The sequence below is a fragment of the Nuphar pumila genome, chromosome 5 (assembly GCF_984573655.1).
Source record: "Nuphar pumila chromosome 5, dmNupPumi1.hap1.1, whole genome shotgun sequence".
In the NCBI taxonomy this organism is placed as follows: domain Eukaryota; kingdom Viridiplantae; phylum Streptophyta; class Magnoliopsida; order Nymphaeales; family Nymphaeaceae; genus Nuphar; species Nuphar pumila.
In genome coordinates, this window is record NC_143253.1 from 104,941,872 (window position 1) to 104,962,833 (window position 20,962).

Here is a 20,962-nt window from a genome sequence, read left to right on the forward strand (position 1 = left end):
ATTAGTTCATTAGTTAATTATATTAGCTAGAGCATATTAGACTTAGTTAGATTTGTGATGCAGTTAGATAGTTTAGCATTAGAGTTAGTTAGCTAGTGAGTTTAGGTTAGATTAGAGTTAACGAGTGATTTAGATTAGACTTAATCTTAGTGGTTTAGGTTATTTCTTAGATTTTAGATAATTAGCTTAATTGTTGCTCTTTTATGTATTAACCAGTAGTTTAGATTAGTTTAGAACTGTGTTTATTCAAGGTTTATTGTTTTAATGTCATTAGTGGATTTAAATCAATGAATAGTGCACTGAACATAAACCCTGATTTTTACCCTGTGGTGCCCTCATTATTTTATGTGAATTTTTCTAGAGTTTTCTAAAATTTATTTTTCTATTCTCCACATCTTTGTGTTAATTGTCTGCAGACCAAATTTCAGCTCAATCCGAGTTGATTTAGTCTGGTTTTTAAGCATTTTGTGAAAATAGCTTTTTTGGGTTTTCAAATTTCGGGTCCTGTGATTTCCAAGATTATCCTGATTTTGAAACGCTTATATCTGGAGATCCAGAATGTATTTTGCAAATCTGTAAAATGTGTCAAATTCTTGAATCTATCAGTTACAGAACAGAAGTAATTTCGAAAAAGTTGAAATTCGTTTGACCCCTCTACTCTTCGATTTGTAAAAAGTTGTCTGAGTCCACTTTTGCATTGTTTAGGGACAAAACAGTCATTTAGTTAATTGTTTGTTTTACCATAGTTTTTAGTATTTCTAGTATTGTAGTTAGTAAATTAGAGTAGTTAGACTAATTAGAGTTGCTTTGTTTAGTTAGATTAGTTAGATATTGTAATTGTAGTTTTTAATTATTTGTTTAAGTGTAATTTAATTCCTGACTTAGTTTAGAAATGATTGTAGATATAATTTAGATTTAATTTTTATTGTTTACTGACTTTGTGTTTTCGTTGTTGTAGGGTGATAAGTTAGAACAGGTTTACAGGTGTATTTCAAAGATGAAGTGCAACTGCACATGTGGTGAAAAGACAACTTTGCCCCTGGAGATCTGCAGAAGACTTAGCTTCCTGCTTAGTTTATTTTCATAGTTTAGATTGTTATTTGATTCAATTTGTAATACTGACATAGTTGTAAACTTTGTTATATTAATAAAGTGTTATTTTAGATTTAATTCAGAATGTATCCTGTTCCCTGTGGATTCGACTCGTACTCGCCACTTCTGTGGAAAGTCAGTTTTTATATCTTTGGTTGACGATTTTCCCTTGATTTTATTGAAAAATATGCATTCCAAAAAAGACCAACCAAATTTTGGTGCCGTTGTCGGGGAACAGCGATTATATTCTGATTATTTCTGAGATATCATTTTATTAATATGTGTTTAGTTTAGTTTAGTTTATTTAATTGTTTTAGTTGTAGGTTTTAACATAGTTAGAAAATATAGGTTTCATTTGTTGTTTTTCTTAGGATTCACTGAATTCCATGCTTCAATGATCTATTAGACAAGTGAGTCTTAGATAACATAGCAGTGATTTCCTGTATTTACTGATTTAGATTAGAATTGTGTTTATTTCATAGAGTAATTAGATTGTTTTAATATTGTCTAACATAGATTAGCTGCTAATTTGCTGATTTAGTAGTGTTTTCCTGTGTTTACTTATTTTCTGATTTAAATTAGATTGTTTTTATTTCATAGATTAATTAGATAGTTTTAACATTAGTAAAAATAGATTAGTTGTTTAACTTGCTAATTTAGATGTAGCTTGATTTGCATAGAGTAATTCTAACATAGGTTAGCTTCTGATTTATGTGTTAGACTTAGTAGTTTATTTACTTGCATAGAGTAATTCTAACATAGATTACCAGCATAAACATTAAATTTTAAAAAATTACTAGCACGAACACTGGATTTTGGAAAATTATCAGCACGAACACTGGGTTTTTTGAAAAATTACCAATTGATTCTGATAGAAGATTTTCAGTCTTCACCCTCACGACGACTTTGACAACTGTCGGGGTCTCAGGATTTATCTCTTATCCTGAATGAGCAACTCAGGTTTATCCCTTAACCTGAAGGGGAAACTCAGGTTTATCCCTTAACCTGAAGGGGAAGTTTGATGTAAATACAAATTGAAGCAGGTGAATGCAGATGAATATGAATGAATGCATGCAAATGCAAATGAATGCAAATGCTGTAAATGGGTGCACATGCATGCAAAAGGAGAGATTTGTGTGATCCTGCCTGCATACATGACGTTTTGAAGACAATTTTCAAAATAATGCCACAGTGTAACTGAGAAAGAAGAATTTGACCATTATTGAAGAAAATATATTGAGAAATTACAAAGGATGGAATAGAGGATTTAAGTATAGAAAATTTTCAAATGTTGAACATTGATGGGGTCTGATAATTCCACACCATCGGCATTGATGAGCAGATATGAATTACGGGGTAATGCTTACTCGACAACATAGGGTCCTTCCCAATTCGGCAACCATTTGCCACCTGGGCGGTGCTTGAGATAAGCCATGGATCTGAGCACTAGATCATTGACTCAGAATTTCCTTTCAATGACAAATTTTGCATATTTTCTGGCTACCCTCTACCGATATGATTGAGCGTGCTTTGCTACTCTGAGCCTCCTTTCATCGAGCAAAATAAGCTATACTAGCTGTTGTTGCTGATACTGATCAAGTGGCAGCTTTAGAAGTGATGCAAGTTTCAGAGTGGATTTCTGAACATGTAAAAGTAGTACTGCTTCAATTCTGTAGACAAGTTCTGATGGAGTAGCATTAGTTGGAGTTCGAATGGTGGTTTTGTATGTTCACAATGCATCATGGATCTTCTCATGCCAGTCACGGTCTGTTTCCCAAGTTTGCTCCAAGATTCTAATCAGAATTTTATTGGTGGCCTTTGTCTGACCATTTCCTTGAAGATAATAAGAAGCAGAGAAATGATGATGGATTCCAAACTTTGAGCAGAATGTCCTCATTCTCTCATTCTTGAAATGACTGTCATTGTCTGACACAATATCATGCGGTATACCAAAGCGGCACATGATATTCTTGTGGATGAATGAGACCACATGTTGACCTTCTACTATGCGTAGAGTGACAACTTCTATCCATTTAGTAAAATATTCTGTTGCGGCAAGAAAATATTTGTGACCATTTGAAGCAGAAGGGGTGATGGGACCCACAATATCAAAGTCCCACATAGAAAATAGCCATGGAGAGATGGCGGTTTGCAAATATGTTGTTGGCGCATGAATAGAAGGTGCATGTATCTGGCATAAAGTACATTTCTTCACAAAATGATAGCAATCTTGCTGCATAGTCTTCCAGTAATATCATGCCTGGATGATTTGCTTGATAAGAGTTTGGTAGCCAACATGACCGCCGCAAATGCCTTTGTCTGCCACCTACATGACTTCTTTGGCTTCATCCTCGCCTAGGCATCTGGAATATTCAGAACTGAATCTACGACGATAGAGGACATCAACGAGAATAAAATATCAGACAAACATGTGCCGGATCGCTCGTTGCTTTTGCCAGTGATATTCTGGGAGAAGGAGACAAATGTCTTCTCCTTGATGAGAGCCTTTTTGAAACTGACTTGAGCTCGCTCAGACATCATCCTAATCATCATTTTCTTGAACATTTGATATGAGCAAGATCAATGTCATCCCTACCATTCGGACTCTATCTTCTGGCATATCTTGGAGGATCTATTTCTTCTTGCCTACTGCTGAAGTCACTGATGCACTGATACGATGGTGTCTTCTTGCTTGATCTGATCTGAACCACTTGGGAATACTGATGCTCTCTTCAGAAGAAGATAGATGATTTAGGACTTGATGATGACGATTCAAGATAGAAATGAATAGAGAAAAAGTATCTGGTGAGAATTAGGATGACAATTGGAAGAGTATCCCATTACTAGGGATTGAGTCGTCGCTGGAATCACGACAATGGTGTTGCCTTTTTTTTGTAAAATAAACAACTGAAAATGTGCCTTGTTACCTAGGCAAGGTCGTCAAACTATAATAAAATGAAAATTGAAGGAATTTTATTGAAGAAAGATATGATTTTATCAATAATAAACTTGATAGAGAGGAGGGGGATGAACAATTTTCCACCACTCCTGAAAATCATTAGACACCCGAGGACTGGGATAAAGAGTGAGAGTAGAAAAGGAATCTCAGCCATATCTGGCAGAATGATATATTCTGGACCACTGTGTTAATGAGAGATCAAACTCTGGCATAACCTCTGATAGCAGTCGAGCTTTTACGTGCTTCTGTCTTTGAAGAAATTGTCTGACGCATCGGTCTGGATGGTAATAAGCACAGAAGAAAGGACCAAGTAGCTTGAATCTCTTGCCATATATATAGGTGTATCTAGGAAGAAAGCGAGCCCTACAGTGCATAGAACCATCGCATGCTGAATTCTTTCTTGAGCTATCCTGGATAATAAACTGGCTTCTGCAAATGCCCCCTACTGTCGGTAGATCTCGATCAAGCCCACATATTCATTCCTATTTTCCTCAATCAGTGGCCAAGACTTACGTCCTGTCATATGAGCTAAAGCATCTTTGGGATCCAAACCCTTGACATTGATCAAGAACTGTTGCTCAAGTGGATCTTCAGGCTGACCAACTGGCTCGGTAATCCCTTAATCTCAGAAAATTAGTTCATCAGCAAGGTCATCTTGCCCTATGGAAACCAAAATATGCAAGTGTGCGGATTCCACCGCTCTTCCAATGCATGGATCAGATTGTCGTTGACTGCCAACTTTCCCACTACGGATTCCAGTTCCAACCCGCAATCGCTCAAGTGGTCCAGAAACATACGAGAGAAGTTCTTGAATCAAGTATAGTACCACCAGGGAAAGAAGGGTCCGGTGATAAGAGCTCGATGCTTAGGAAGACTTTGTCGCACCTCATAGGAGATGTGACCCTCAGGAAAGACAAAGTCGAGCTGACCGAATGCCATTGGACTAAAAGATAGGAAGATTGGAATTAGACTTTGGAAAAATACAAGAATTTTGAAAATTGCAGGCAGGATAAAATAAAAAGCTGGAAATTTGAAGTCCAGAGGAATGAAAGAATGGAAAATCACCTGGAGTTTTGAAGAAAAGGTGGATAATTTGGAAAAATCATCCAAGGTTTTTGAGAAAAAGGACATATTTCACAAAAGATGGAAAATGAGGTATTTTGGAAAATTGTCCGGTATTTTGGAAAAATTGGGAAAAATATGAGAAAATAAGATGAAAATGAATATCATACATTCAATCATAAATAATTGTGCACATACATCATTCCCTAAGAAGCTGACTCTAAATGCATCAGTTTTGAAAGAGCTTTAGGATCCTAATCTTGACTCTAGGTTCAGATCATCTGTGTCCAATCATGGTATGCCGATATACTCAAGCCGAGGCTCGATGTACGTGGCATAAAAATTCATCTCCGGTTCTAAGCTTGTGTTTTCCCAACATCCTTGAGCGCCTGCCGATATACATTGGACTATGGCCCTTGGTACGTGACAGGGGAGCGTTAGCACAAATAAGTGGCCTAGTTGTGAGGCTCTGTCCCAAACTATGCTTCTGGAAGAGAGCCTAGCAACGTGAAGACTGGGTAGACATAGGTGGGGTGGTTTTTGAAAAATGATCACATGCAGACAAACAGATGGCTCTAAGTCCTAAAGAGATAGAATTTTGAAATTTTTGAAGAAGCAAGCATTGTTTTCATACAATTCTTAGATTGAAGAGTGTTGTATTTCAGACCTAAGTCTACGTGAGCATGAATAATTCTCCTCAATATGGTCCTACCAAACCTTGCCTAGTCTACATGCAGTTCATGTCAGCTAGGTTCAAGTCTAGGCTTCTAGGTTCACATGATATCAGAAAATAAAAGCTGACATTCCATAGAACACGATTTTGATAATTTAAACTAAGTCAAGCACATAATTGATCAGACAAAGACAGGTCCCATCTCGGTCGCCAAACCTGTTATCATCGCAAAAATTTTTCCCTCTCCCTCTGCAAGAGTGAGAAGAAATGATTCTGCGAGTCAAACTCGACCAAAGTTTTGAAAATGGTTTTTGAAAATTAACTCGCCTCCATTTTGAAAATCTGCGGGAAAATTCCGTGGAATGGGATCCGTCTATCGATACGAGGTTCGACCGTTCCTGATGCCTTTACCAGGGGTAATCAAACCAAGGATCAAATGTGTGCTTTGACTAAGTTAAATTATCTAAATCATGCTCTATTTTGCTAGAATACACAAAGAATCAGGCATGTGCTATGAAAATTTGAAAATAATGCAAGCTTTTAAGAAATATGATGTTTGCCTTGGAAAGTTGAAGATGTCCTTGGAAAATGATTAGAGAAGTACTTGAAAATAGAATTCCTAGGAAAATTATTGAATTTCATTGGAAATCAGAAATTTGCATTAAAAAGTGAATTCTCAGAAAAACTTGAACTTTGGGAAATCGATCTTGGGATTTGAAAATTGGAATTGAGGATGTGGAAATCTTGGAAAATCTTGATTTGGACTTGGGAAATACTTTGAAATCTCATTTGAAAATTCAGAATTCTGAGAAAATCGAATCCTTAGAAAGACTTAAGAATTTTTGGGAAAAATTGTTTTTCTGAAATGGAATTGGAAAATGAATTTGGAAATAATGCAATTTGAATGATATGAATGAATGAATATGAATTTGAAAGAGAATTTCATTAAGGAATTGGGAAAATCTTTTTGAGTTTTGAGAAATGCAGTGCATTTTTTAAATTAGCCTAAGAGTGTAGGTTGAATGTGGCTAATACAAAGATCATAAATCTTGGTTTTCTTCGTATTCTGACTATGGATATAAATACAAATCCCACCAAGTTTATAAACTCCATAAGAGCTTGTACACGTGTCATTTGTGTCAACCATAGTGGATTTGAAATAAATGCACATGAATCATACATCAGATATTGGAATTTTGCAGAAATCAAACTATATGCAATGTAATCCTATTCTAAGCTGAAAAGTAACTCTTAATCCAAAAATTACATTGATTTTTACATTGAATTGAATAAAATAGCTAAGTCTTCCTCTTGGATGTTCCTGCAAAACTAGAAAACAATGTTAGCACAGAAATGTAGGTTTATTTGAATTTATCCGAAAATATTGGAAATTATCAGATATTTTTCATATATAAACCCAAATTCATACCCCCATTGATATAAACATGATAAATAAGTAATAAAATGCAAAAATAAACTTGGAAATTCGAAAATTTGGGGTAAATGACCAAAATGCCCTTGATGACCTTAAAATCAGGGTTTTTTGAAAGATTTTTTATAAAATTTGGAAATTTGAAAATCAAATGAAATAAAATCAAACATAATATGATGAAATATGATGATATACATGAAAATTTGGAGAATTGAAGTTTGAAATTTTGAAATTAAGGTCAAAATGACCAAAATGCCCCTGATAACAAGACTATGGCCTTGAAACCAGGGTTTTCTGAGATAAATTTTGAAAAAATGAGAAATTGAAATGTAAATGACATGGAAATTAACCCTAATATGACATGACATACTTATTTACACGATAAAAACCCTAAAATGGCGAAAATATCATAAAATATTACATTTAACTTGATTTTCGCCTAATTTTTGCTTCTGAATTTAAAAATAAACTAACATACAAAGCAAATGAACTTGGAATTGAACACAATTTGACATGGACACCTAAAATAACCATAAAAACAGAATAGAGCTCGAAAATCTAATTTTTTGTATTTTCTTAATATAGAAAATAGCTAAAAATCTTAAAAAAACAAAATTTTGCCTAAAATGATGATTCTAAATTAGATTTCGGATATCAAACTTCCATAAAAAATTCTCAAATTTTATGGGGAGACAGAGGACAGTAAGGCAAGGATTTTTTCCTTTTACAGATTCTGGTTTTGACCTATGGTCGGATCCAGACAACTCCGGCAAGTCGGATCAGAATCCGGTGACTCTAGGATTTAGGGCGAACAGACACGTTTTGAAAGAAAATGTGGGAAAAATAGCAGACAAATGTAAAAATGGCTGAACTTATGTAAAAAGGTCTCTAACAAATAGAGGAAAATTTCTTCCTTTTACAAAATTGGGATTCGGGTTATGGTTTGGAAATGGGCACACTGTTATCAGAGATCTGGATATCTGGAACTTCTAGATATTGGAATATGTCAGACAGAAAAAATAATTTCGGTAAAACTGCTTGGACAATCCCAAAAATTCCCAAATTTTGGGAAATGACATAGTAATGGGTTAGAAACAACTTTCATGTTGAAAGTTTTTGAATTTGAGCTACGGGTTGAGCGGACACAGCATATTAGAGTCGGTCTATACCCTGACAATGAAAAATCAAGGTTTTCCCAAGGGTCTAGGCAAATCAATTTTTAACAGAAAACAAATCTTCTTATAAAAATTCCAAAATTTCTAGAAAATTAGTAGATTCCACCGTAAATCTACTGTAATTTTTAGGGGGATATTCAGATCTCCCATCTAGGGGATCTTGGGCCAACAAGTCTGCTAAAAGAGAAATTGAAAATTCCAAGGTAGAGAAAACCCAATTTAGGGTTTTGTTTTGTTCAAAGGGGTTACGAAACCCAACATAATCTGGATTTTTGGAGGGGAAACACAAATAAGCATATTCATCTAACACAAAAAAAAAATATTTATTGATGAAAAACTAGACATAAAACGATAGCTAGACTACACGCAAATTCAATACTTGCAAAACAATAAGAAGCCCTTGATATACCTATACTAGGCTTATGAAACGAATGATACATGATACTGTAAAAAAATTAATTCAGTGCTTTTGAAAACATATAATCAATATCAAAATAAAGAAATAAAGAAAAATCTCAGGGAAGCATAAATGTATTTCTCTCATTTTGGCTATTGAAAGGAAGATCCGGTCCATTGATTGGACGGATCTGTTTTCTTCAATAGCGAACATATGGAATATATAAAAAAAAACATGAAAATATGTAACATATAATGAAGACTTTGATGTAATTAAGGATCTTACCTTGGATCGATTGGAGGGAAGGCTATGTTGGCTGCAACCTTGAAGCTTGAAGGTGGGCTGGGCGTCTCCAAGGAAGGGGCTGCACTTGCTGTGGCTGAAAGATGGGCTGCATCAACTGTAGGTGGTTCTATCAAGGAAAGAGATGGCTGCAAGGAGGCGTGAAATTGAGGTGGCTGGGCGCCGGCTGCAACAGCTGCCAAGGACCAAAGGGTCTGCTGCCAATGTTGAAGGTGGCTGGAATGGCTGGTGGTTGCAAAGGAGGTGAAGAGAAAGAGGGAGAAAGAGAGAGAGAGAGAGAGAGAGAGAGAAGACCCACCGTATCCTCTTTCTTTTTCCTTGTTTTTTTAAACTTAGGGAAGAATCAGATTTTTCCCTAAGTTTTTAATGGAATTCAGTTTAATGAGAGGGGGGAAGAAGATTTTACGTGACTGGCTGGAGAATAGGGAATGGAAGGGAAGGGAAGAAAAGAAGGAAAGAAAGGGAAGAAGAAAAAAGGAAAGAAGAAGGAAAAGAAGAAAGGAAAGAAAAGAAAGAAGAAGAAGGAAAGGAAGGTTAGAAAGAAAAGGAAGGAAGAAGGAAATGGGGCTGGAGGCTTGGTCGACCCCCTTGTGGGTCCCACCTCCTCTCACAAAAATTATAAATTAATTTAAAAAATTAACAAAAAATAAAAAAGAATGAAAGAAAGCAAAAGATATTTTTTTTTATTTTTTTTAAAATGAAAATGAAGTTTTCAGAGTGGGCTCACTTTCCAAATTTGAAATTCATTTTGAGAATCATAGGGGTAGAATGGTTTTTTTAGAAAGATTTCTGACGAAATGAGCTATTTTTGGCAGCTTTTGAAATGAGCTCGGATTTTGAAGTTCAATACCCCGTTGCGAAGCAAATCCAATGTAAAATTTAAAATTTTGAGTTTGAAATAAATCCAGATTTTTTTTCTTGAGAAAATATTTCCAAATTTAGACTCTCAGGGGTAAAAATGTCAAATTTGAAAACCCAGGGTTTGAAATTGATTTTTGAAAACCTTTAAAACTCAATCTAAATTGAAATTTATGAAGTTGGAGTTCTGGACCTCGAAAATGAAATGAAATGTGATGAAATGTTATGAAATGCTGAGAAATGATATGAAATGGTGAGAAATGACATGAAATGCTATGCAAAATGTAAACCCTTAATGAAGAATTTTGGATGTTAAACCCCGATTAGTACTTATACCAATTCAAAAAGTGTTGAAATTGATAAAATTTGCGAAATGGTTCGAGAAATGGTTTCCAGGCCCTAACGAGCTAGAGTGACACTGAAAATTAGGGTTTGATCTGAATTGAATTGAAATTAGCTAGATTGAGCTGGGTTTTAGAGTTTCAGAATTCAACTGGACTGACAAGACACTGACTCAACTGACCTTTCCGACTAAATTTTCAAGAAAAGCTGCTATTTTTAGAGAAATGGTACGGAATGGTCACTGGAGTAAAGTGAATTACAAATCTGAGTTGGGTTTGAGCTGATACAAAGATCAGTAATACTGACATGAACTAAAATCGAAGCTCGAACACTAGCTCAATTGACCAGACTCAGCTTAGTTTTAGCTGAAAGAGCTGAAACAGGCTAAAATGGGCTCCAAGACTCTTGGAAATGGTTTTAAACTGAAACTGGAGCACTTGAACTCCTGGTGAGCTCAAGCTAGACTTTGGGGAATATGATTGACTGAGAATGTATGACTCGGAGACAATTGGCTTAGATTTGAATGAGAAATGAGCTCATTTATGAAGAAATGATCCCATTTTGGCAGGAATGGTCAGAAATGAAAATGGTTTGTTCATCATGAGCTCAAGTAAGCTTGAAATAACTGCTATTCTAACTATTCTAAACTGACCAATGAGCTTAGTTGACTCCGACTGACTGGGGCCCAGGATGACCTAGGGGTAAAATGGTAATTTTACTAGTAAAAATGGGTAAAGTGGTGATTTTCTGAAACAGACTCAGGGTTTGACTCCTACACTGACCTAACAGGGTTGGGACTGCACGAGAAGGGTTGTTTGAGAATAGATAAGGAAATTTTGGGATGTTTACACTATATGGGAGCCATTTCATAAGAAGAGGAAATTTTCTTCTTGGATAGGCTTTGGAAAGATAATTGTTTGTAATATATGTGGGCCAAATATTAAAGGGAGGGCCACGATTGGCCCTACCCACAAAAAAAAATCTATATAATATATAGGAAATAAAATTGATCTTGTTTTACTTTAGGTTTCGAGTTCCGACTCAAATTTCTTTTCCTTAAAACCAAATCAGTCTAAGTTTTTCCTTTAGAATTTGAGTTCCGACTCGAATTTCCTTTCCTTCTAAACTTTCCAGTTTTCCCTTTAGAATTCGAGTTCCAACTCGAATTTCTTTTCCTTAAATCCAAATTGAATAAAGTTTCCCTTTATGGTTTGAGTTCCGACTCGAATTTTCTTTTCTTCTGAAATTTTCCAGTTTTTCCTTTAGGGGTTGAGTTCTGTATCGGATTTCCTTTCCTTTAAGTCCAAATGGGTCTAGTTTTTCCTTCAAAGATTTGAGTTTCGACTCAAATTTTCTTTCCTTCAAAACCAAACTTTCTAGTTTTCCTTTAAAGACTTGTGTTCTGACTCGAATTTTTCAGTTTTTCTTACAGGATCTGAGTTTCGACTCGGTCGTTCTTTCAAAACCAACCTTTGAGTTGGACTTACTTTCAAAATCCAGCATTGTGCTAGGACTTACCTTCAGTATTCCAATTTTGTATTGGATTTACCTACAGATTTTAGGTTCGTGTTGGACCTTCATCCAAAACCCCACTGATGTGTCAACTCGGATATCAAGCAATTTCATTTACCAAAGATTCTAAGAATATTTTGCCAATTTGTCATTAAATATTTGTTGATTTCAAAATCTTTATTGCATAAAAGAATTACCTCAAAATTACCTTCAGTATTACTTTCAAAAGGACAAAGCTTTTGCGAAGAATGATTCAAAATTCAAAATCTTTCTATTGACCAACCAAAAGGATAAAGAATAAATTCTCGATATGGCGAGCAAAGAAAATTCAATGTTGTCATAAAGCCATAAGTGATCGATATTGATCGCAGTCAATGAAACATTTTTAAAGATCATTCTTGGAAAATAAGGCAGTCAAAATATCCTGGGTGATACAGAAAAATCCACTCAATTTCCATATCTCCTTCATCATCTAAGCTGCAATTAAATATCGGCAAAAGGGATCTCTCAATTGTCGTCAAGGTGAAGACGAATTATGCGAGTTAGACCCCCGGGGCCAAAGAAGATTTGGATCATATCCAAGATAAAGGAGTTTGTAACGGATCCTTCCAGGGAAAGTTCAGGTCACCATCAAGATGAAGGTGACTGCGATGAACCTCTCGACAAACCCTAAAGGATATTTAATTTCTGCTATCATAAAGAGATTTTCAGCCAATGAGCAAATAACCGTCAATATAATCCCTGAGAGAAAAGAAGGATTGAAACATCTCTGAGATGAAGGAGTTTGCGACGTACCCTTTCAAAAAAAAAGAGAGAAAAAAAAAGTCAGGACATCTTCAAAATGAAGGATGATGTAATCCCCAAAAAACCCAAGAGAGCTCTAATTCTGCCAAAAAGAAAAAAAAAAGAAAGTGCAGAAAGATCATCATGAGAAAAGAATCTCAGGATATCAAACTATCAAAGCTGCCAAGAATCCTCTTTAAATTTTGTGAAATTCTATTATCAATATTCTTTCACCAATTGCTTTCACAATATCAAGAATACTCTCTTTTCTGATTATATCAAGGAAATTGATAGCCTCCTTGAAAGAAAGTCAATTGCAAGCAATTTGAATTTGAATCTTGATTCTACAGAGTTAGCCCAATTGGAGGTAATACTTTGGGTAGAAAAGAGGAAAGATTTTCATACCAATATACATCAATTTCAAGCATTTTGAATCAACAAATAATTTTTAACATTTTTGCAATATTTTCTTACTATCTTGACATGAAGTGAAGAGCTTGATGTCCATCTTGACACATTCTGGTATCACCTTTTACCTCCTTGAGAGAGTAACCTTTATCGTCTTTCGCATTGTTGAAAGATTAGCCTTTTCTCTGAAAGGATAGCCTTTGTCATCTTTCGCGTTGCCGAAAGAATTCATTTTTTGCATTGTCAAAAGAATCGCCTTGCTCCTTTGGGTCGCCTTTGTCATCTTTCGCGTTGTTGAAAGAATCGCCTTGTTCCTTTGGATCGCCTTTGTCATCTTTCGCGTTGCCGAAAGAATTCATCTTTTGTGTTGTCAAAAGAATCGCCTTGCTCCTTTGGATCGCCTTTGTCATCTTTCACGTTGTTGAAAGAATTGCCTTGTTTTTTTGGATCGCCTTTGTCATCTTTTGCGTTGTCGAAAGAATTCATCTTTTGAGTTGCCAAAAGAATTGCCTTGCTCCCTTGGATCGCCATGTCATCTTTCGCGTTGTTGAAAGAATCGCCTTGTTCCTTTGGATCGCCTTTGTCATCTTTTGCATTGTCGAAAGAATTCATCTTTTGCGTTGTCAAAAGAATTGCCTTGCTCCTTTGGATCGCCTTGTCATCTTTCGCGTTGTTGAAAGAATCGCCTTATTCCTTTGGATCGCCTTTGTTATCTTTCGCGTTGTCGAAAGAATCCATCTTTCGCGTTGTCGAAAGAATTCATCTTTTGCGTTGTCAAAAGAATCGCCTTGATCCTTTGGATCGCCTTGTCATCTTTTGCGTTGTTGAAAGAATCGCCTTGTTCTTTTGGATCGCCTTTGTTATCTTTTGTGTTGTCGAAAGAATCCATCTTTCGCGTTGTCGAAAGAATTCAGCTTTCGCATTGTCAAAAGAATCGTCTTGCTCCTTTGGATCGCCTTGTCATCTTTCGCGTTGTTGAAAGAATCGCCTTGTTCCTTTGGATCGCCTTTTTCATCTTTCACGTTGTCGAAAGAATTCATCTTTTGTGTTGACAAAAGAATCACCTTGCTCCTTTGGATCACCTTGTCATCTTTCGCGTTGTTGAAAGAATCGCCTTGTTTTTTTGGATTGCCTTTGTTATCTTTCGCGTTGTCGAAAGAATCCATCTTTCGCGTTGTCGAAAGAATGCATCTTTTGTGTTGACAAAGGAATCGCCTTGCTCCTTTGGATCGCCTTGTCATCTTTCGCGTTATTGAAAGAATCACCTTATTCCTTTGGATCACCTTTTTCATCTTTTGGGTTGTCGAAAGAATTCATCTTTTGCGTTGTCAAAAGAATCGCCTTGTCATCTTTCGCGTTGTTGAAAGAATCACCTTGTTCCTTTGGATGGCCTTTGTCATCTTTCACGTTGTCGAAAGATTTCATCTTTTGCGTTGTCAAAAGAATCACCTTGCTCCTTTGGATCGCTTTGTCATCTTTTGTGTTGTCGAAAGAATCATCCTGCTCCTTTGGATCACCTTGTCATCTTTCGCATTGTTGAAAGAATCACCTTGTTCCTTTGGATCACCTTTGTCGTCTTTCGCATTGTCAAAAGAATTTATCTTTCGCATTGTCGAAAGAGTCGCCTTATTCTTCTTAAAAAAAGTTGTCTTATTCGCCAACTTACCATTTTTCATCTCTTTGGTTAGGTTAAGGGTTAAACCTGAGCCTCATTTTGATGAGGTATTTCATTCCCCGATCAGGTTAAGGGTTAAACCTGAGCCTCATTTTGATGAGGTATTTCATTCCCTAATCAGGTTAAGGGTTAAACCTGAGCCTCATTTTGATGAAGTATTTCATTCCCTAATCAGGTTAAGGGTTAAACCTGAGCCTCATTTTGATGAGGTATTTCATTTCCCGGTCAGGTTAAGTGTTAAACTTGAGCCTCATTTTAATGAGGTATTTCATTTCCCGATCAGGTTAAGGGTTAAAACCTGAGCTTCATTTTGATGAGGTATTTCATTTTCTGGTCAGGTTAAGGGTCAAATCTGAGCCTCGTTTCTACACGAGGTATTTTCTCGTCCCATCCAGGTTAAGGGCAAAACCTAAATCTCACTTCTTTGAAGTAAATTTTTTTCCTTATTCTCTATTTCATATCTACCATTCTCATCAGGGCTAATCTTCATATCCAGTGAGATCCTTCTAACTGGAGCAATTTTATAGCCCAAATTTGGTGTGCGTTTTTTTGCCACTAAGCTCATCCTCAAGTCGGCTTAGTATTAAAGAGGGGCATCTGTAAACACCCCAAAATTTCTTCATCTATTCTTAAACAACCCTTCTCATGCAGTGTCAACCCTGTTAGGTCAGTGTAAGAGTTAAACTTTGAGTCTGTTTCAGAAAATCACCACTTTACCCTTTTTTTTACTAGTAAAATTACCATTTTACCCCTAGGTCATCCCGGGGCTCAGTCAGTCGGAGTCATCTAAGCTCATTGGTCAGTTTAGAATAGTTAGAATATCAAATATTTCAAGCTCACTTAAGCTCATGATGAACAGACCATTTTCATTTCTGACCATTCTTGCCAAAATGGGATCATTTCTTCATAAATGAGCTCATTTCTCATTCAAATCTAAGCCAATTGTCTTTGAGTCAGTCATTCCCAGTCACTCATATTCCTCAGAGTCTAGCTTGAGCTCACCGATAGTTCAAGTGCTCCAGTTTCAGTTCAAAACCATTTCCAAGAGTCCAGGAGCCCATTTTAGCATGTTTCAGCTCTTTCAGCTGAAATTAAGTTGAGTCTGGTCGATTGGGCTAGTGTTTGAGCTTCGATTTTAGTTCGTGTCATTATTACTAATCTTTGTATTAGCTCAAACCTAACTCAGATTCGTAATTCACTTTACTCTAGTGACCATTCTGTACCATTTCTCTAAAAATGGCAGCTTTTCTTGAAAATTTAGTCGGAAAGGTTAGTTGAGTCAGTGTCTTGTCAGTCCAGTTGAGTTTTGAAACTCTAAAACCCAGCTCAATCCAACTCGTTTCAATTTAATTCAGCTCAAACTCTAATTTTTAGTGTCACTCTAGCTCGGTAGGGCCTGGAAACCATTTCTCGAACCATTTCGCAAATTTTATCAATTTCAACACTTTTTGAACTGGTATAAGTACTAATCGGGGTCTAACATCCAAAATTCTTCATTCAAGGTTTATATTTTGCATAGCATTTCATGTCATTTCTCACCATTTCATATCATTTCTCAGCATTTCATAACATTTCATCACATTTCATTTCATTTTCGAGGTCCAGAACTCCAATTTCATAAATTTCAATCCAGATTGAGTTTTAAAGGTTTTCAGAAATCAATTTCAAAGCCTGGGTTTTCAAAATTAACATTTTTACCCCTGTGAGTCTAAATTTGGAAATATTTTCTCAAGAAAAATAATCTCGATTTATTTCAAACTCAAAATTTTAAATTCTATACTGAATTTGCTTCGCAACGGGGTATTGAACTTCAAAATCCGAGCTCATTTCAAAAACTGCCAAAAATAGCTCATTTCATCAGAAATCTTTCTAAAAAGACCATTCTACCCCTATGATTCTCAAAATTAATTTCAAATTTGGAAAGTGCGCCCACTCTGAAAACTTCATTTTCATTTTAAAATAAAATAAAAAAATTTATCTTTTGCTTTCTTTCGTTCTTTTTTATTTTTTGTTAATTTTTTAATTTAATTTATATTTTTTGTGAGAGGAGGTGGGACCCACAAGGGGGTCGACCAAGCCTCCAGACCCATTTCCTTCTTCCTTCCTTTTCTTTCTAACCTTCCTTTCCTTCTTCTTCTTTTTTTTCTTTCCTTTCTTCTTTTCCTTCTTCTTTCCTTTTTCCTTTTTCCTTCTTCCCTTTCTTTCCTTCTTTTCTTCCCTTCCCTTCCTTCCTTTCCCTATTCTCCAGCCAGTCACCTAAAATCTTCTTCCCCCCTCTCATTAAACTGAATTCCATTAAAAACTTAGGGAAAATCTGATTCTTCCCTAAGTTTAAAAAAACGAGGAAAAAGAAAGAGGATACGGTGGGTCTTCTCTCTCTCTCTCTCTCTCTCTCTCTTTCTCTCTCTTTCTCTTCACCTCCTTTGCAACCACCAGCCATTCCAGCCACCTTCAACATTGGCAGCAGACCCCATTGGTCCTTGGCAGCTGTTGCAGCCGACGCCCAGCCACCTCAATTTCACGCCTCCTTGCAGCCATCTCTTTCCTTGATAGCACCACCAACAGTTGATGCAGCCCATCTTTCAGCCACAGCAAGTGCAGCCCCTTCCTTGGAGACGCCCAGCCCACCTTCAAGCTTCAAGGTTGCAGCCAACATAGCCTTCCCTCCAATCGATCCAAGGTAAGATCCTTAATTACATCAAAGTCTTCATTATATGTTACATATTTTCATGTTTTTTTTTTATATATTCCATATGTTCGCTATTGAAGAAAACAGATCCGTCCAATCAATGGACCGGATCTTCCTTTCAATAGCCAAAATGAGAGAAATACATTTATGCTTCCCTGAGATTTTTCTTTATTTCTTTATTTTGATATTGATTATATGTTTTCAAAAGCACTGAATTAATTTTTTTACAGTATCATGTATCATTCGTTTCATAAGCCTAGTATAGGTATATCAAGGGCTTCTTATTGTTTTGCAAGTATTGAATTTGCGTGTAGTCTAGCTATCGTTTTATGTCTAGTTTTTCATTAATAAATATTTTTTTTTTGTGTTAGATGAATATGCTTATCTGTGTTTCCCCTCCAAAAATCCAGATTATGTTGGGTTTCGGAACCCCTTTGAACAAAACAAAACCCTAAATTGGGTTTTCTCTACCTTGGAATTTTCAATTTCTCTTTTAGCAGACTTGTTGGCCCAAGATCCCCTAGATGGGAGATCTGAATATCCCCCTAAAAATTACAGTAGATTCACGGTGGAATCTACTAATTTTCTAGAAATTTTGGAATTTTTATAAGAAGATTTGTTTTCTGTTAAAAATCGATTTTCCTAGACCCCTGGGAAAACCTTGATTTTTCATTGTCAAGGTATAGACCGACTCAAATGTGTTGTGTCCGCTCAACCCGTAGCTTGAATGCAAAAACTTTCAACATGAAAGTTGTTCCTGACCCATTATTATGTCATTTCCCAAAATTTGGGAATTTTTGGGATTGTTCAAGCAGTTTTACTGAAATTATATTTTCTATCTGACAGATTCCAATATCCAGAAATTCCAGAGATCCAGATCTTTGATGACAGTGTGCCCATTTCCAAACCATAACCCGAATCCCAATTTTGTAAAAATAGGAAATTTTTCTCTATTTGTCAGAGACCTTTTTTCATAAGTTCAGCCATTTTTCCATTTGTCTGCTATTTTTCCAACATTTTCTTTCGAAACTTTTATGTTTGCCCTAAATCCTAGTCATCGGATTCCGATCCGACTTGTCAGAGTTGTCTAGATCCGACCATAGGTCCAAACCAGAATCTGTAAAAGGCAAAAATCCTTGTGTTACTGTCCTCTGTCACCCCATAAAATTTGGGAAATTTTTATGGAAGTTTGATATCCGAAATCCAATTTAGAATCATCATTTTAGGCAAAATTTTGATTTTTAAGATTTTTAGCTATTTTCTATATTAAGAAAATACAAAAAATTAGATTTTCGAGCTCCATTCTGTTTTTATGGTTATTCTAGGTGTCCATGAGAAATTTTTTTCAATTAAAACTTCATTTGCTTTGTATGTTAGTTTATTTTTAAATTCAGAAACGAAAATCAAGTTAAATTTGATATTTTGTGATATTTTTGCTATTTTAGGGTTTTTATCATGTAAATAAGCATGTCATGTCATATTAGGGTTAATGTCCATATCATTTATATTTCAGTTTCTCATTTTTGCAAAATTTATTTCAGAAAACCCTGGTTTCAAGGCCATAGTCTTGTTATCAGGGGCATTTTGGTTATTTTGACCTCAATTTCAAACTTTAATTCTCCAATTTTTCATGCATATCATCATATTTCATCATATTATGTTTGATTTTATTTCATTTGATTTTCGAATTTCCAAATTTTACAAAAAAACTTTTAGAAAACCCTGATTTCAAGGTCATCAGGGGCATTTTTGTCATTTACCCCCAATTTCGAATTTCCAAGTTTATTTTTGCATTTTATTACTTATTTATCATGTTTATATCAAGGGGAGTATGAATTTGGGTTTATATATGAATAATATCCGATAATTTCCAATATTATCAAATAAATTCATATAAACCTACATTTTTGTGCTAACATTGTTTTGTAGTTTTGCAGGAACATCCAAAAGGAAGACTTAGCTATTTTATTCATTTGTTTTATTCAATTAAATGTAAAAAGAAATGTAATATTTAGAATAATAGTTACTTTTCAGCTTAGAATAGGATTGCATTGCATATAGTTTGATTTCTACAAAATTCCATGTGCATTTATTTCAAATCCACTATGGTTGACACGAATGGCACGTGCACAAGCTGTTATGGAGTTTATAAACTTGGTGTGATTTGTATTTATGTCCATAGTCAGAATACAAAGAAAACCAAGATTTATGATCTTTGTATTAGCCACATTCAGCCTACACTCTTAGGCTAATTTCAAAAATGCACTCATTTCTCAAAACTCAAAAAGATTTTCCCAATTCCTTAATGAAATTATCTTTGAAATTCATATTCAATCATTCATATCATTCAAATTGCATTATTTCCAAATTCATTTTCCAATTCCATTTCAGAAAAACAGTTTTTCCCAAAAATTCTTAAGTCTTTCTAAGGATTCAATTTTCTCATAATTCTGAATTTTCAAATGAGATTTCAAAGTATTTCCCAAGTCCAAATCAAGATTTCCCAAGATTTCTACATCCTCAATTCTAATTTTCAAATCCCAAGATCGATTTCCCAAAGTTCAAGTTTTTCTGAGAATTCACTTTCCAATGCAATTTTCTGATTTCTAATGAAATTCAACGATTTTCCTAGGAATTCTATTTTCAAGTACTTCTCTAATCATTTTCCAAGGACATCTTCTAGTTTCTAAGGCAAACATCATATTTCTCAAAAGCTTGCATTATTTTCAAAATTTCATAGCACATGCCTAATTCTTTGTGCATTCTAGGAAAATAGAGCATGATTTAGATAATTTAACTTAGTCAAAGCATACATTTGATCCTTGGTTCGATTAGACCTGGTAAAGGCGTCAGGAACGGTCGAATCTCGTACCGACAGGCGGATCTCATTCCACGGAATTTTCTCGCAGATTTTCAAAACGGAGGTGAGTTAATTTTCAAAAACCATTTTCAAAACTTTGGTCGAGTTTGACTCGCACAATCTTTTCTTCTCACTCTCGCAGAGGGAAAGGGGAAAAAATTTGCGATGATAACATATAGGCCCTTCACTGAATCGCTAGGCGATCTCCCATAAGTCACATGCACTGACAGGGTTTTTCCATCATTTGGGTCTCAAATTTGGGGACAAACCAAAAATATATATTATGAACTTACCCTTAAAACTTCAGAGGTTAGTCCGTCACGGATTTCTCTCAAATGCCATTTACATTCTACTTATGCGATTTTCAACTTCGTATATTCACAAAGGTACAAAATGAAAAGCTCGTGAATCGCACAAGAATTTTCCATACAATGTATCACTTCGCATAATATTACCTTAAAAATATTATGGACCTTACAGAGACATCGTAGCGGACCGAGACCACATGGGGGTTTATTATGCAATATTATTTATCTTTTGTATCCTGTGTGACTAGCTATACAAATACTCTGAGGGGATAGTCCATGACCGAGTGAGTACTCCCCAAAGGCACAACAAGAATAGAATGCATCCCGAGACTTCTACAAAAGACTTGGATCTACCACCTATGACACATTGGTAGTCCTGGCCCCCTAACATCAAGGACTGAAGACCGAGTGAGATTTCAAAGTATTTCCCAAGT

General features: G+C 35.5%; 1 pseudogene; it reads right to left on the bottom strand.

Annotated features, from left to right (window-relative positions):
- Positions 1-17,145, bottom strand: part of LOC149837995 (uncharacterized) — a 41,285-nt pseudogene extending 24,140 nt beyond the window's left edge.
- Positions 17,146-20,962: the final 3,817 nt, after the last annotated feature.